This window comes from Oncorhynchus mykiss, chromosome 24 (assembly GCF_013265735.2).
Source record: "Oncorhynchus mykiss isolate Arlee chromosome 24, USDA_OmykA_1.1, whole genome shotgun sequence".
Lineage (NCBI taxonomy): Eukaryota > Metazoa > Chordata > Actinopteri > Salmoniformes > Salmonidae > Oncorhynchus > Oncorhynchus mykiss.
This window is the reverse complement of record NC_048588.1, coordinates 8530535-8549644: the sequence shown is the minus strand read 5'-3', so window position 1 is coordinate 8549644 and position 19110 is coordinate 8530535. Positions and strand designations below refer to the sequence as shown.

Genomic DNA, 19110 nt, shown 5'->3' with positions numbered 1-19110 from the left:
ATCCATTGTGTGGCAGGCCCTTTCAGCCAGTTGATTGGAGCTTTCCGATCTTCCCATATTTCCGTTTAGAAATGCAATCATGTGCGCTAAGCTTGCTAACTGGGGATAGCTAATGAGGATCTGTATGCTGAGGCAGAGGCACACGCCCAGTCACACCTGCCACATCTCAGCTGCTCCATCATATTGATTTACCATACACCATTTCAACAGGAAAACACTTCCATTCCCTAACATCGTAATTTCACCATGGGTATATTATTCAAATGATCCACTCTCCCGGAGACAAACACATTTAACAGGAGGGGCCCACGGTTCAACTTGACAAGGTGCTTTTACATAATGCTATTGAGAAACGATGATTTCCTGTCAGCCACGAAGGGGGTTAGGTAAATATGACATATCTCAAAAGTATTGATATTGTAATAATTACCAGTCATTATTCAAGCCATAATCGACAATTGTCCTTCTCCAAAAACCGCAGTTTTCAGTACCACTGTCACTGTGTATTATCTACAGAGCAGGATGTGTTTGTCTTTTCAAGTTCTTCACCTCTGCCAGGTGCTGCATTTACTACAGAGGCATTTCTTTGTGTGCCTCTGTATACAGTATATAGATATTATCACGCTGTGTTTTAAAATCTAAGGGAGTTTACACAACCTAACCCAAGGTTACAGGGCTGGGATAATGAACAAACAGCAGCACTATCAGAAAGTGTGTCTGCTTCTCTGCCTGTTTGTATCTGACACTACATTCTGATAAACCAGGGGGAATAATTGAACAGATCTCCAGTATTGTGGGTAAAATCACCGGGAAAGTCAAGCCAGGAAGAAAAGCCACGACACAACCTATGTGTTGTGACAATTGCATTGTTTGCTTTATAAGCTGTCACATGTCTTGACACTGTGATATATAGGCCTAAGGCAGAGACAATAATAAGATTCAACCACACATTTGTTTCATCACAAAACCGGAGAGCAACCGTTGTCCGCTGAAGCCCACAAAACTTCTAGCATGTAACAAACAAACAGTTACATGACCTACAGCATGGTCAAGCAAGTTAATGTTTCCTACATTTTCGGACTACTAAACAACTATTGATTTAGAATCACAGAGAGTTAAAACAGGCGCTGCCTCCACAATTCCAGCACCATTTCAACATGTCATCACCTATGCTTAGGTTAATACAGTGACAACTAAAATATACGGTATCAAAAATGATTTAGTCCAATCAACAGAAGCTAAATACGATGTGGTTGTCCATGTTAGTGATTTCTGTGTGTTTGTGTGCATGCGGGTAGGAAAACATGTTGACTCACCTTACTTGTAGAGAAACGCCAATGCCATCCTCCTCTTTCATGTTGCCTAAATGGTCTATAAACGCTATCATGATACAGTACACACTTTACTTGTTGTTGTCCTAGGCTACCTGGCTAAAATGCTAGGCCAGCTAATTAATATTAGCATCCTACCTCTAGCTACAGATTGAACTTCCATCGTCTCAGTCCAGGGGCACCAGATATGATTTTATGGTTGGATCAGAATTGCCGTTATCATCATTGGCCAGTACGGAGAATTAAGTAAAACCACAAGCCCAAATCCCTATCTCCATCCATGGCTAAAGGGACAACTTTAGCTAGCTAGCTACCGGAAGACAACAACACAACGAGAAACACGGTGGACAGAAAAAGCCATCTCTAGACATTTTACATCAGTGAAGTAGTGGTAAAAAAATTGGTGGGAAAACGCTGGTGTGTGTTTGTGGTGAATAAAGGGGCGTAAACAGAGTTTACATGTATTTACCCTCCAATACACCCCTGGTGGTGATAGTCATTTCACTGAGAATGGTAATATGTGATTATAGTAACATACTGTAGGTAAAATGTCACCGTAAGTGACTTATATAATAATATATGCAATTAAGCAGACACTTTTTTCCAAAGCGACATAGAGTCATCCATGCATACATTTTACATCTGGGTGGTCCTTGTGATCACACCCACTATCCTGGCGTGGTAAGCAACATATTCTACCAACTGAGCTACAGAAGACCATTTATAAAGAACATTTTACTGTAACCGTAACTAATATGTCAGCTTAGGTGATTATGTTAGTGATAAACAGAAAAAGTAGCCAAGTAATGATGTAACCAACTGTCTGCAAAGCTTGAGACATAATCATTTGTTTTCCCTAAAGCCTTTTTAAATCATAATCAATAAAGAGCTATATCCAGTGAACAGCGACCAGAATTTGGAATATAATATCATTGAAATATAATCCTCACTATATTTGGAGCCACATGAAGAATGTGACATTGAAAGTGCCAGAGAGCCACCCAGCCAACAACTTCAGTGAAATGTAATGCCACTTGAAATGTCAGTTCTTCTCTCTGCATTTCCCGTAAGCTTTGAACATTGCAAGAAATGATCCGTATCAATATTAAGGCTGGGCCCAATTATTCTACTGGTGTAAAGCCAAATCTAAACTGGCTTCCAATGACACTTTTTTTGGGGTGTGCCAGAACCATTCACAGTGTAGCTCACTCAGTTTAGCTCAACGCTGATTGGCTAATATTTTTTTTTTAACAAGGGAGGCAAAATGCTCGCTGGCTTCCCTTGTATTCAATGCCACTGGCGGCAACACTCATGTTCTTTTGGACCAGACAGCATCAGATAGATGGGCTTCATTACAGAGACAGAGGGGCGCTGTTTCACTTGCTCTGATTCTTTTTCATTGTACATTTTTGGGGGAAGCCTGGCTTCCCTTGGCATCAATGAATACATGCCATTTGTCACGGTCGTCCTCCTCGTCATCTGAAGAGGAGAGGCGAGATGGATCGGAAGACCAAAATGCGGCGTGGTAAGTGTCCATGGTAACTCTTTAATCAAGAAAATACTGACACTGCATACAAAACAATAAACAAATGACGACCGTGAAGCTAACAAAATAGACCTGTGCTGACACAAGCCACTGACATAGACAATCACCCACAATCAAACAGTGCAACCCAGGCTACCTAAGTATGATTCTCAATCAGAGACAACTAATGACACCTGCCTCTGATTGAGAACCATACTAGGCCGAAACAAAGAAATGCCCCAAAACATAGAAAAACAAACATAGACTTCCCACCCAACTCACGCCCTGACCATACTAAATAAATACAAAACAAAGGGAATAAAGGTCAGAACGTGACACCATTGCAGATGTCACAAAAAATGTACTGTCCTGTAGATAGAAGGAAGTTTACATGTTACTACAAGATGAGGCAGTGCCACTTTTTAATCTAGGAATGTTGTAGCCCTCCCACCTTGACCTCGTCTCCTCTATGAGCATGGTGTAATGTAGGGGTGCCAAACTCATTCCATGGAGGGCCTAGTGTCTGCTTTTTCCCTTTCAATTAAGACCTAGACAACCAGGTGAGAGGGGTTTGTTACCAATTAGTGACCTTAAATCAATCAATCAAGTACAAGGGAGGATTGAAAACCAGCAGACACACGGAGCTCTGTGAAATGAGTTGAACACATGGTTTAATGGCTGCAAATGTCTCCTTTCAATATGTTTCGGCAACAAAACAGGATAAAACATTGTCGTTATCTTAGCTAGAGTACTCATATTAGCAGGGGAAATCGAATGAAGGTGTAACAAGTTATTACATGTTTTTTTGTTATCACCCCTTCACATCAACTCCAAAGTGTGGCGTCAGTCCCACATTAAAATCCTCAAATTCAATGACAAATGTGAGTCAGTTAATAGCGTCACTTTAATGTCCTTTTATCTTTTGTCTTTATCACTCTGATTGTGTGTAGTCATTACCTCTGAATTGAAGATCACTGCTAATCCTGGGAAACTATTATGAGAACACAAATAGTGTGTGTGAACTTTTCATCTGCCATAAATTAGTGTGTTGATTTTCCTGATGTTTATTAGCAGACATCTATTGCCGCTCACTTCTGATCTCAGGCTGCGTGGATCTCATTTAGAGAATGAAAGGAGAACATCAACACGGCAAAACAGAAAACTACACAGACGGTCAATCTCAGAGGACTTGAAAGGCAGATAACTGCACAGGAGTAAGCCATCTCTAGACATGTTACATCAGTGAAGTAGTGGTAAAAAAAAAATAGGTGGGAAAAAACGCTGGTGTGTGTTTGTGGTGAATAAAGGGGTGTAAACAGAGTTTACGTGTGGTGGTGATACAGTCATTTCACTGAGAATGGTAATATGTGATTATAGTAACATACTGTAGGTAAAATGTCACCGTAAGTGACTTATATAATAATATATGCAATTAAGCAGACACTTTTATCCAAAGGGACATAGAGTCATCCATGCATACATTTTACATCTGGGTGGTCCTTGTGATCACACCCACTATCCTGGCGTGGTAAGCAACATATTCTACCAACTGAGCTACAGAAGACCATTTATAAAGAACATTTTACTGTAACCGTAACTAATATGTCAGCTTAGGTGATTATGTTAGTGATAAACAGAAAAAGTAGCCAAGTAATGATGTAACCAACTGTCTGCAAAGCTTGAAGACATAATCATTTGTTTTCCCTAAAGCCTTTTTAAATCATAATCAATAAAGAGCTATATCCAGTGAACAGCGACCAGAATTTGGAATATAATATCATTGAAATATAATCCTCACTATATTTGGAGCCACATGAAGAATGTGACATTGAAAGTGCCAGAGAGCCACCCAGCCAACAACTTCAGTGAAATGTAATGCCACTTGAAATGTCAGTTCTTCTCTGCATTTCCGGTAAAGCTTTGAACATTACAAGAAATGATCCGTATCAATATTAGCGCTGGCCCCAATTTGCCAACAGGTCAATTGTTTGGTCGACAGGCTGTTGGTCGACCAAGATTTTTCAGTAGCAAATATATATATATATATATATTTTATGGCACACGAGACGCCTGTCTTATTTGTGGCCATCTCAGTGAACTAATCCATTGCGGAAGCAGCAGTAATGGCATGAGTAGGTGTGTCCAGGGTGTTCCTCTATTTTTACTATTTTCTACATTGACATCAAAACGTTGAAATAACACACATGGAATCATGTAGTAACCAAAAAGTGTTAATCAAATCTAAATGTATGTTTTATTTTAGATTCTTCAAAGTAGCCACCATTTGCCTTGTTGACAACTTTGAGTAAAGATCTGAAAACAAGCTTTTGTTAATGTTGTGGTGTATTGACAAAGCTTTGGGAAAGTAATACAAAATAAATAACTATATGGTAGCCTATATTCTAATCCTTTTCAATATTAGATTAAATAATGCACTTTTGCTTCATATTATTGGTACAAGGGTAACTCCATAATCACTTAAATGTACACAGTTTTCTGTGAAGTTGGTCATGGTGTCAGGGGAGTGTTTGTGACAACGAACCCCCAGATACAAATCAACAGAGCTTGACAGTTTGTTGACAGGAGCATTTACATAACATTAAGACTGCCGCATGAGGCAACAACAGGGAAAAGCAGGCATCATTAAGTACTTTGACAGCATGCATCTGTGATGATGTGCCACGCAGTCTTGCAAGAGGCTGGCGAACACACCCGTCTATTATCTGTCAGCACGTCATTGCCTCTTCCCAATCGATCAGACCCTCCCCTCTATTGTGTGTGTGTGGCCTCAATGGATGGGAGGGAAAGGAACCAGATCTCCAGCGAGCCACTCCTTCTTTTCTTGAGTCCCCATCCCAGCGGAGGCCCATATCCCAGATGTCTGTCACATTGAAAATTCTCCACCTCGGCATCAACAGATCATCCTGTCTACCTCAAACGTGCTGTGAGGTTGCGCCAAGGTGCAGAGAAGAGACCAGATTAGGAATCAGTGGTTAAGAACATAATACTTTACTGAGAAACGGTAGCCGCAGGATCACAGTACACTTGGGGAGAAAAACAACAAACACTAAGTCTTGCAACCTCACTCAGGAACCAACCACACACAGTAAGCAATTCAAGCTTCTGCAAAGGACAACCGAAAACACACCTCTTTTAACAGGGAAATCATACACATCTGAATGTCGTTAATGTCTCTAGGACACTCTCTGCCTCCCTCTGGTGACAAGTGGAACCATGACATGATGCCTGCTTTTCCCCTACAGTCATGGGCAAAAGTTTTGAGAATGACACAAATATACATTTTCATAAAGTCTGCTGCTTCAGTTTGTATTATGGCAATTTGGAAATACTCCAGAATGTTATGAAGAGTGATCAGATGAATTGCAATTCATTGCAAAGCCCTGCCACAAAAGGACCAGCTGACATCATGTCAGTGATGTGTGATGTGAGTGTTGACGAGGACAAGGCTGGAGATCACTCTGTCATGCTGATTGAGTTCGAAAAACAGACTGGAAGCTTCAAAAGGAGGGTGGTGCTTGGAATCATTGTTCTACCTCTGTCAATCATGGTTACCTGCAAGGAAACACGAGCCGTCATCATTGCTTTGCACAAAAAGGGCTTCACTGGCAAGGATATTGCTGCCAGTAAGATTGCACCTAAATCAACCATTTATTGAATCATCAAGAACTTCAAGGAGAGCGGTTCAATTGTTGTGAAGAAGGCTTCAGGACGCCCAAGAAAGTTCAGCAATGTAACGTACTTCTTCGGGAGAAAGAGAGGAGGACCAAAGCGCAGCGTGGTAAGTGTTCATGATGATTTTAATTAAAGAAAGCACTGAACACTGAATCAAAACAATAAACATATTTTTTTTGAATTTACAAAACCGAAACAGTACCGTGTGGCCCAAACACTCACATGGAAACAAACACCCACAAACCAAAAGTGAAACCCAGGCTACCTAAGTATGATTCTCAATCAGGGACAATTGACAGCTGCCTCTGATTGAGAACCATACTAGGCCGAACTCAAAAACAAACAGACTGCCCACCCCAACTCACGCCCTGACCATACTAACACACAGACAAAAAAAGAAGCCACTTCTCTCCAGGAAAAACATCAGGGACAGACTGATATTCTGCAAAAGGTACAGGGATTGGACTGCTGAGGACTGGGGTAAAGTCATTTTCTCTGATGAATCCCGTTTCCGATTGTTTGTGGCATCCGGAAAAAAGCTTATCCAGGGAAGACAAGGTGAGTGCTACCATCAGTCCTGTGTCATGCCAACAGTAAAGCATCCTAAGACCATTCATGTGTGGGGTTGCTTCTCAGCTAAGGGAGTGGGCTGACTCACAATTTTGCCTAAGAATACAGCCATGAATAAAGAATGGTACCAACACATCCTCCAAGAGCAACTTCTCCCAACCATCCAGGAACAGTTTGGTGACAAACAATGCCTTTTCCAGCATGATGGAGCACCTTGCCATAAGGCAAAAGTGATAACAAAGTGGCTCGGGGAATAAAACATCAATATTTTGGGTCCATGGCTTAATCCCATTGAGAACTTGACTTGTGGTAAATCCTCAAGAGGAGGGTGGAAAAACAAAACCCCACAAATTCTGACAAACTCCAAGTATTGATTATGCAAGAATGGGCTGCCATCAGTGGGCTAGAATGGGCTGCCATGTGGCCCAGAAGTTCATTGACAGCATGCCAGGGCAGATTGCAGAGGTCTAGAAAAAGAAGGGTCAACACTGCAAATATTGACTCTTTACATCAACTTCATGTGATTGTCAATAAAAGCCTGTGACATCTATGAAATGCTTGTAATTATACTTCAGTATTCCATGATAACATTTGACAAAAATATCTAAAGACACTGAAGCAGCTAACTTTGTGGAAATTAATATTTGTGTCATTCTCAAAACTTTTGGCCACGACTGTAGACACTATATTTTGCATAGGTAATTAGAAAAATTCCAAATACAGATTTATATTTATTACAATGACTCTAAGACAGTGTGACATATAGGCACTAGATATAGGAAAATTCACAATAGACTAACTCCTCCCTAACAGCAAACCAATACTCTCCCTGCAGGGGCTCCTCGTCTTCCATTCTGGCTATAAACAGACCCAATCTTAAACAAAGCTCCATCCATAGGCCCTCTCCCTAGTCAGACCGGCCAGAGCAAATGTGTCAGCGTTACCGCAGGAGTTCCAAGGACAGAGCGGTGCAGCTTTGCCACAGTGGTGTGTGTCTCCTGGTGAAAGGGATTCTGCTCTCCACTGCTTTGCTTTCACACAATAGAATGCCAGCACTACAAGGGACCCCAAGCGCTGGGCCGAGCCAAGGACATTTGCGCAGTAAAAGTAAACAACTGCACCATCCCACAGATTGAGATGCCTTCCATTTCTGGCATCATGTGGCTGTGTAATCAATGCCTGGCAAAGTCCCCCCATCCCGCTCCTCCGTCCCCCCCTTCCAATGTGTGTGGTGGGCCACTTTACCTGCCAAGAATGTAATCTTTCCTCTGTTTTGCATAAAGCCAGTGTGGCTCTCGTCAATGCGATGGACACATGCCAGGGAACACCTCTTGTCGTTGATCACAGATGTCCACTCGCAGATTTCGATTGGATTCTGAATGCACTGAGATGCCAAACTGGGACGAGAAGCTCCAAAACCACTCACTCCAAATAAACAATCAGCCACAAATGGGACAGAGAGACTAGGTCTAAATCAAATAGCACTGGAATCAAGATGAAAGTCATCCAACCCAATGTAACACTGTATATTAGTAAGACCTGATGGGACCACACAAAACACAAACCTGTAGATGAACATATTTTGGGCTATGATGCCACATAAAGGGAATACTGTAGGTTAGATTGGGTAACTAAATCTTCTGACAACAGGATCCAATACTGCAGTATGTTTGAATCATAGATCATCATGATTGAATGTAATATGATACAGAATTCTCATGTTAAAGCAGATCGACTGGTGACTGTCATCGCTGCTTGCTGCCATATTCATCATCTGATAATGTATCAATTTCAAATCTCCACAGTCAAATGAATGAAATATTTTGCTAATTTGACTGTTAATTGACAAAATCCTGTTTAATGACCATGGAGTCGCATTAGTTCCCGATTCTCATGCTGATGAACATTTCAAAGCCCAGGGTTTGTTAGTGTCACATAGGGAGGCTGCTTTTAAGAGTTCCCCATTAACAAGTCAGTCAATTATTCAAGACTACAATCATGCTGGCTAACGGTACACAAATACAATGATTTCTGGAAATGTAACGGGTGTCTGCCAAAACTCAAACTTTAATATGATGAAAAGAATATGAGCAAAGACTTAAGTTTGATCACCAAAACAAGCTAGACCAGCCAGAGGACTGTGTTCAATGTGGGAAAGATAGCATGATTAAATGAGATCTTTTCTATTTCTCTGGACATATTCAGTACAGGGACAAGTCAAATTACCCCCAAGAGAGTCTTTAGAAAATGCTTTGCGTCATGTGATATGAATTTACCCCTTAAATCATGTTAGATAAATGGTTTGACTGACAAACAGAACAAAATGTAATGGCTGGTGCGCAAATTAATGACCGCCAATGTGCAATGCTTGTCTTTGACCCGAAACATTTGGGCTCATGGTAAAAGCCAAGCACATCATAGTAGAAACTATGGCTGTCTCAAAACGATACTTCAGTGGCTGTCAAATCCTTGCTTCTTCTATCCTTGTTCCTCAATTCCTCTCAAACTTCATTTGAAATTGAGAAAACAAAAAGGTGGAGGGCAAGGACTTGACGGCTAATAACGCTTTCAGACAAAGACTATGTAGTCTATTGTAATGTCTGTAATGTCTGCTTTGTTGCACTCTCTACCTGTCTGGGAAAGAAAAAAAACAAGACAAAAAAACAGTCTGTTTAAATGTTCAAATACAACTTTCGTATTGCGAAGCAAGCATATTTGAAATTTTGTTGCCAGGCTTCAAGTGCCAGGCTTCAATTGTTTTTCAATGTCAGTGCCTCTAGTAATAAAACCCCAACCACTCTGGGGTAAGATGCTTATATATTTTGAGAACGAGGGCTTGGAGTATTCAAGCCGCTCATTGAGGCACTGGAAAGCAGTATCACATTTACAGGAAGAAAAGGACCAGTGAATGTGTCTCATAACAACTGTCCCTACATGAGGTGGAAGCCTCATTTAGATTGTTTTGATAACTGGGGGAGGAAGACAACTGGGCTGCTTCTTTATTTTGCATGTGGTTCCAAATGCATTTTCTAGTCTCCCTCTTTCTTTTCCCAGGCTCATTTTAGCTCCTGAAGGAGGAATGCTGGGCACGATGTCATCCAAGCTCACCCAGACTTCCATCACAAACCAATTAAGAATTCCTCCCCTGTTCCCGCTGCCAGCTCTCTGCTCCCACTCCCAGCTCCCTGTAGGAATGAGAAGGAGCAGGAGCAGACCCGAAGCAGTCATGCCTGGGAAATATAATAAACCTCAAATGTGTTATTAGTGGCTGTCATAATGAAGAAATTAAGAACATCAGACCGCCGAACCCAATGACACAACAGACTGGTGGAGCAGTTCTTAACAGGATCACCGTGTCAGCATACTGATTAAGAAAGAAAGAGAGATGAACACCCCATCATTCTTGTCAGAAGAAGAATGTCTTTCCTTCAGCACCCAAACAATAGTACTTTACAAAATGTGTTTATGCATTTGTTATACTGCAATAAAGCTCATAGATTCTCAGACATACTGCTCTGTTCTCAGGTTACCTCATATTGTGCTACTTTGATAAACTATCCTGTTTGGAAGACTGAAGAGATCTACAGTCATACCTTCTGGATATTCATGTTGCTGAAGGAGCAGCTAATGATATCCCATCTGTGTGTTGATGTAGCGCGCGCGCACACACACACACACAAACACACACACACAATTAGCTGATCTCACAAAGGGATCAAGGGAAGATTAATTACTATTATAAATAACGTCATTACAGTCATTGATAACGTATCAATTATCCCCTGAGCAAGAAAGAAAGAGTTATGATCAGAATGAATTGCCATTACAGGTGCTGTGTAGTACCTAGAGATATCTGGGCAATCATAATTATGTTCCCCTGTGTGAAACTCTATAGTGTTAATAGTCCAGGTAGGCCTCTGTGCTTCAGCAAACAAGGGAAATAGGAGGGGTGCTCAACAATGACAATCCAGTGATAGAGTTTACCCATTGGAAAACATCCCATAATGACTAATTCCTGGTAAACAAGTTAGAGCACTCAGTAAACAGGCAGAGATAAATATCTTCTTAACTCAAGACGTTATTCTATGATCAGACGTGTACAGGTACTGACGTTTAGACGTCACATGACTTCTTTCTGAGAGATCCATTTTTAATGTCTCACTAGCATTCCAATGTGGGGACCAGATTACCACAGCTCAGGTCCCTTTACAATGGTAGGCAGTGTGTGTCTCACTGATCTTTACGCAATAGTCATCTAATTCCATTCGTGCATTGGGATTTGGTGATTCATTATCGGACTGGTAACAAGATCAAGTTTGAGGAAAACAGAGCTTACAACCATTTTCCTACGACTGAACTCAAAACGGAGAAGTTACTAATGAAAATTAAAAAGTGTAATTTCCTTTAATTAAATCTGAACTCTCCGGAGGATAGGGTTGGCACTCCGATGAACAAGGAAATAGAAAACACTCCCTGCTATACGCATGTCAAATCAACATGCTGTCTGGCTGGTGGAAAGACTGGAAACTAAAACTAAAAGCCTCAGGTTCATAACAACTCTCTAAAGCCCAGAGTCTAAATATTGCAAACACTCACCAAGACAGCACTGTCAGTGGTTGTTTCTTATAGTCTATAACGAGGGAAACCGTGGACTGAAACGGATACATTCTTACATTTATGAAGCCAATCTGGATGGCGGTGGATATTAAAAGAGAACATGAGACAAATTGCTTCCCTGCGAGGTTCACCACACCCTAACATGTCTTGAGACATTTTGTATGGTTAATAATCTAGAGATGAATAACAATTATTAGCTGAAATTACCCAGCCACATGTGGATAAAATCCCTTTAGTGTACCAGAATCAATTCCAGTTTGAATGATCACCCCTTGTCGCATGAAAAATATATCACTGTCTTCTGGGAATGCTGGAGATGTGCATCTGCCAGTAAAGCCAAGATGAAACCAGAAGGCTTGGAACTCAAGAAATGGAGACAAGGAAGAGTTTGTCAAACACTATAAAGAGACAAAATGGAGTATGTGGTTGGGAAACAAGCGGTGTTTTAAGTCCTCCATTGAAAGAGTGTTTTGATATCTTAACGTTGTAAAAAAACTACACTCTGGTAGTGAGCTGGAACCTGACAGATGAAACATGTTTCCGACCCTATTCTGGAGTCACTGAAGCACACTATTAAGTATGCCAGGTGTTGTAGAGAGGACTGGTAAAACAAAGGCTGAGAGAAAGATACGTATTAGCACAGGTACCAAACAGAAGCATATGTCCCTTAATATGTCCTTTCTCCTGATGAAACCTAAGTGCCTGTGTGCATGTAACACACACCAACAACATCCTCACCCAGCCAGACAGCAAACAGCTGAGAAGAAATGTACTTAGCATTGGGTTGATGAAAAATGCAGAGGAGTGGCTGAGTAGGCCGGTCATAGAGGTCAGGAATCAGGAACAGACGGGCTTGTTCAAGACACACACAGAAGGAGTAGTGCTGTCTTCATTACAACAGTGGTACACTACTTCTATACCAGCAAGAGGAAGATGAAAGGAAGAAAAACCTCCTTAGTTGGACTTCAAGATGAGATTCAGAAGCAGAGAGAAAGTTTTGTCAGGGACTGGAAGGCAGAGGAATACTAATACTAATAAGTCTAATTTCATCTTCATTGCGCTATTGGAAGACTTTCTCTAAACATAAGTAGTATAGTATTTATCTGCCGAATTCCAACATTGTGTATGGAGATAAATTGATTCGATTTTTGCATGGGGTATATTTTGCGTTCCCTCTACGCATTCGTACAGCTTCTCCATGCTCCTATGTCAGCAGTGATGAATACAGCATGTCAGGTTGCCCTGATAGAACAAACAGATAAAAATGAAATATGTGGATTTCAACTGCACGATAGTTGTAGTGATTATGATTCTCAATGGAAGAGGGGTGTTCTACACTGGGTTTCTGTATAAGCACTTTGTGACAACTGCCGATGTAAAAAGGGCTTTATGAATAAATGTGATTGATTGATTGTTCCATAGAGACACAGCTAGAGATCTTACTATTGAGAGATAGAATAGAAGAATACACAAGGTGCAATTTCTAAACTTGGTTGTGCAGAAGCAGTTTTCCTGTAGTGATATTAATCATTGACATTCACTCAATTAGTCCATGTCAGCTTAATTTACCAACCTAAACTTGTAGTAATCATGGCCCGAATTACTGACCGGACACGCAGGGCACGTACCCAGGGGCCCCGACCTCCAGGGGGCCCCCATTGATTTTGTTAGCCCCCCTCACTCAGATATCATATTAGAATGGCATAACTTGTGGCAAAATGTGTAGAATTGCAGGATATTAGCTTTTAAAACTGCAAAAATATCCTGGCTACGGCCCTTGTGAATTCACAGTGAGTCTTAAGTGTTATATGCTTTCACTTTGTGAAGGAAATGTCAGCTACATTCAGCGTACTAACAATAAAATGTGATAGTAATAGACCTAAATACAGTCAACAACACTGCCCTATATGCCAAAGGTCAGGGGTATATAGCCTCAGTATAAAGTGGTTTTCATTTCCCAACCTCTTCAAAGTGCACAGATTCTTCTCCTGTGCCCAACTAGGCTGCACTCTGGAAAACCAACAACCCCACTGAGCACATCAAGGTCCTGTAGTGCTAACCTGGAGGGATGAGGAGAGAAGCCCCTCCAACACACACCATGCTTACGGATAGCGATCCATGTTTCACACCAAAGTACCGGAGGATCACGGGCACCAGAAGCCTTGTACAGGGAACACAGAGCTAATTGCAATGTTCCTGGTTTGGGGCTCTGAGTAGGGAAGCGTTGCAGACATTAAAGAGGACGAAAGCGAGGTAGCACGGAGGGAGTATAAAGGTGTATTGCTGTGGTTCCGCTCTATTGTGATTTATTCCAGACCCAACTCAGAACCTGTCTCTGCTTCCCTCTCTCCCTTCCTGTGGCCACAGCACAGCATTTACATAATTCACAAGCCCAGCACATCCTGCCTACAACCAACCACAGAGACATGGTTGGAATACAGGAAGACCCAACAAAACACACTGGAGTCAATTCAGTCAGATCAGTTTCAATAGAGGGAGTCTGTGGACACCACAGTGGGGAAGAAAATCACTAGTCCCCAAAGAGAGATCATCGTGGACTCCAGTGAAAGGCCCGGCGAGAGAGAGCATCAATACAAATCCTCCAATTTAATTAATTAAATCGGACTGTTTAGCTCAATCTTTCCAATTCATTTGTGAATGAGTGTGTATTCCCTATGCGCCTGACATTCTGAAGGAGGTTCATTTCATGGGTATTGGGTAATGTTTCTTAGTTCTCCGTCCAAGGCTGTTTTGGGTACAGCTCTAGAGTCCATTCCAAACAGATTTTATTTAAGGATCATTCTCTTGTTTCCTATTTTCCTTCAACTAAGCATATTTCAAAATCGTGTTCCTCCCAGGGGCCTAGCGTGCATTGATCGCCATATGAAAGGCAATTATTTGTATTACTGGAAAAAGATGAAGAAATAAATTAAATTCTATTCACTGCTATCCTAATTAACTTCTGCTAATGCCATATCTTTTCCTCAGAAAAGATTAACAGCATCTAGACCATTAAACAACTCTGTACCTCAAGGTTCCTAATACTTTCCATCAGAAAAGGATGAACCAAAAAAGAAAGAAAGACAATTCATTGCACAAGGCCAAACTGTTATTTTCGTCCTATTTTTCAACATAAGGGAACAATACACTACTGTATAGTATTGTATGTGCTATGACAGCCCCAAACAGTACATGTGCTATATGAAGCAGCCATACTAAAAACTAGACATTCTCCTGACTACGATAGTGGTGCAGTTTCATCACTAGTTAACCGTGTTGGCTGCACTGCACTCAGAAGGGGCTCCATCTCCACAGAGAAATGAACAGTTGGCATTTAGAGCAGCATCTTGCCCTGCCTACCCCAATTCATTAAACAAATGAGCATTATGTTAATACACTAATACGGGTAATTTAAAGTTAGATGAAGAGGAAAAGTGGGCCAGCGAGGTGGGCCCGACGTGGTCGACGCCACCGACCTATGACACCGCCCCCAAGGCGTGAGACATGGCCAGACTGGTGAGACAAGCATACAGGGTTCTGTTGGAGATCAATGTCAAAATGCTGCTGTGTCTCCCCTGCTGGGGGTTCCATGTAAACAGACCTAGTGAGGGCTCTACGCTGACCTTTATTACAAGGAGCACGTGTGCGACTAAGTTGAAAAGCGGAGCCGCACACAAAGAAATGTAGGAGCACAATTAAAAATATTTGAGATATTAAAGCTAGAATCTTTCATTTTTCTAAGCGATACTGTTGCTCCTAAATAAAATGACAAGTCGCACAGCAAAATATTTCGACAGATATGCGAGACCTCACATGACAGCCCCTGGCCGATGCTTATAACATTCTGCTGTCATGATAAGGCTGAATCATGCATTGCATTTCATAGAGAATATATTACACATTTAATGTCACAAGTTAGTGCAAGCCCCTAATGTTATTGACCTGGTGGTTGTGGGTTAATTTGAAGCCATTTCCTAATTAAGCCCCATTGACTTAACTGCACACACAACTTTAGAATCAGACAATTAAACAAATTACTTCAATAGTCATGTCACACGGCAACCATTTACCGAATTAGTCTGCACAGGGGTCATTGGGTACATGGTCACCATCATGAACACCCAAAAGAACACAACTTCTTGGCAACAGCATACAAAAGGAGTTGGACTGAGAGCCACAAGGTCGAAGGTTCAAATCCTGTGCAGGCCAACAATCGAATTTGCTACATTAGTGTTAATAGTGGGATGCTGCCATGAGTCCATCGGATATGTGCTGTGGTACTGTGGAAAGAGAGGGATGACATACTAGTGGACATTACCTTAGTACAACACCATAAATCTGTTGAATGGAGGCGTATTGGTGTTATGTGTAGATGTTGTATTGCACATACCAGCACAAGAAGCTGTCTGAAACCAGGCAGGGATGGGCCTGGTTGATCCCTGTATGGGAGATGGAAAGCTACTGAAAGTGGGTTGGAGGGCCAGTAGGGTAAACTCTTCCCTCTGGTCTAAAGGAGACCCAAATGCCCCAGGGCAGTGATTGGGGTGAGGTCACTGCCCTCAAACAGTTCCATCCCTCGAATGAGACACAGCACCCAAGATCTGACTCTGTGAAAATAGGGGTCCTGGCTTAATTCCCAATACCATCATGCTATTTGGGGATGAATGAACCAGCTCCCATTCATTCATTCAACCCCTCTAATGTCCTTTGCCCTGCAACTCTTCCCCAGGGTCATTGTTATAGCCTAAATGCATTCTCAGTCAACTCACCTTGTAAAATAAAGCTTGAATCAATGAATATTAGACATTTTATGTATCATTATTTATGTTATTGTATCAATTAAAGTCACTTGACAATTCACCACCTTGCAACTTCAACCAAACTTGTTACCTGTCTGACACTTGAGTTACAGTGAGGTCTCCCCACAAAGTAGAATGTTCAGTAGGCTACAGTGACAGATGAGGCCATCAGTTCTACAACCACAAAAGAGGGCACAAAAAAATATAGCAACAAGATTCAAATTCAGCAGAGACATCGCAGACATGTCACTTAAGAAATCATTTAAAAACTTGTGGCTTGAGCAATTTCCCATATACACTCGCCACTGAATGAGTCACCCCCCCACTCACTTTGAATCGTATTGGTGTCATCTTCAGGTACTTTCAATGTCCCCCCCTCTGCGTGTGTGTAAGTGTAGCCTACTTCTCAAGGTGTGCATAACTACACAGTGTGTCAAGAGAGCAATAAATAGGCAAGGGTGAAAGTCATAAATACGGGGGATAAACAATAAGTAGTAGAAGACACCAGATGTAGCCGATCAGAGCTGCAAAAGCAGAAGCTCAGCAGGCGTAAGAACACAAAAGGGATTCCTCTGTAACTCCAAACTGAAAAGAGTCATGTGACTGGTAATCTAAAGCAACATAATTATATTAAAAATGAACTAGAATGGAACCTGTACCTTGAAATCCAAAGGAGAAAAAGAACCCAGGTATCCAAATTGTGTGTATCCAGAAAGAATTCATGTTGTCCTCATCAGCTTCAAAACCTCTCCTGACAGTCAGATAGGTCTCTAGCAATAATGTTGTGAGCAGGCAGTATCGTGTTTTGGTAGAAAGGATGCTCAGAGGGCGTACAGCTCCAATGCTATGTTCTAATGCTGCAGAGCACTATACATCTCAAGTGATTGAGCGCTAAATGCATCCGTTTTTGCAATCACAAATAGTGGTGCGCTTCAGATCTTGCCTCTCCTGGTTGTCACTGCCGCCTAGTGGTTAAGCAAGTACCTACAAAAATGGACATCGTTTTCTGATTATTGATATTGATGACGATATGCAGTGGCGACCCGTCATGAGAGCCACACTATTAGGTAAAAAAAAGCATACTTTTTTTGGGGGGTGGGCTTGCCTGTTTTGCTTGTTATTTTGGCATTAATACGTGTAACATATCAGTTTGAAAATAGTGTAAAAAGAAAAAATGTAATTGAGTTAATAAAGCGGCATACAAACATGGTCTCTTTTTTGCTTTCTTGACTAAGGCAGCTCCAAAATGCAGGTGTTTCATCCTAGCTCAGTGCTTTCTGTGGTGGTGGGGCTAGCCAGCAGAAAATACAGAGCGGCGCGCCTGATTGGCTCGGTTTTCTGTCACTCATGGGACAGCACGTCATCACCAATTCTACGGTTAGAGTTTGAAAATTTTAGCCATAGAGCCATAGAGTTATGTTAGAAGTGCCCATCCAAGAAGGCTCAAGGTCATTGGCAACAGATAGAATGACATCAAATCACATCAATATCTTACTTTCTAAATCTTAGCTAGCGGTCATCATCAGTTGTCATCAAGTTGACAATCTACTGGCAAATCCTCTTTAATCCTTGTCATATGAAGAGAAATAATGAAGAGAAATTATAAATGAAACGTATCGGTGCTCATCAGCCATTGCACATAAAGATTACACAACAAGTTGGAAATAGCAAATTCAACAATGAGTCGTTTGGAAGGAATCAGTGGCTAACTGCAAACGCTGCAAAGAAACCACTAACGTTAGCCTGCTATTCAATGGAGTGGCATTGTTTTCCCTCCCTGAGTTCCCACCATAAATCCAATGACAGACTTTGATTACAAAGTTTGATGACAAAGGACCGCTGCGCCACCTTGAATCCAAAAATGTATTGTAGGCTGCTGCATAAATTCTGTAATATGCCAGGGAAAAAATGTATACCGTAGCTAAGAAAGTAATACTAAGTGTATGTTGTGTAGCAAGCTGTTAGTAGCCCATTTGCCTCACCCTAATCATTTGGTCTATTTTCACCAACGCGATATTCACCAACGTCGTGGCCCAATGTGTGCTTGTTTGGCTACTTTTTTGTTGTACAGCTTTAACAGTGCTGCTGATAGTAGTGGTGGTACTTGGCTCGCACGTGCAAATTCAGCACACACAACATTCTATAATAGAATTGTGTTATTTGACGTGTCAAATTAAAAGCGTCAAATAGTGTCACATGACGTGTACTTTCTTTGACACGCAAAGACAGATGCGGACTTCAATGTTCCTCACCCTAATAATTTGGTCTATTTTCACCTCTTAATTTCGCCTACTGTTCTAACTGGGTGGTGCACAGATAGCCTATAACCTGTTATAGAGGAATGTTATCATCAAATATTGTAAGCTTTCATTGTCTGTTTATATCCCCCATTTATTTATCCTACGGTGATGACGTATACAGGGAGTACACTGCAAGAACGGCCCATGTTCTGAACTCTGTCGCTGTACATTTCAAAAGTGCTGAACAAATAGTTATTTTGACTACGTCCGTCGTCGCCTGCTCATTAATCTCTTAATTGAAATTACGCATCGCCTCTCATCCGCTTTTTATCCCC

General features: G+C 41.4%; 1 protein-coding gene and 1 long non-coding RNA gene across 2 annotated transcripts in view; one reads left to right on the top strand and one right to left on the bottom strand.

Annotated features, from left to right (window-relative positions):
- Positions 1-19110, bottom strand: part of LOC110503312 (limbic system-associated membrane protein) — a 1017495-nt gene that overhangs the window by 723244 nt on the left and 275141 nt on the right. The window lies entirely within an intron of this gene.
- On the top strand, positions 2646-10623 carry LOC118944074. The gene is made up of 2 exons (XR_005039382.1): positions 2646-2856; positions 10174-10623. It is a non-coding gene; the product is annotated as an uncharacterized LOC118944074 (long non-coding RNA).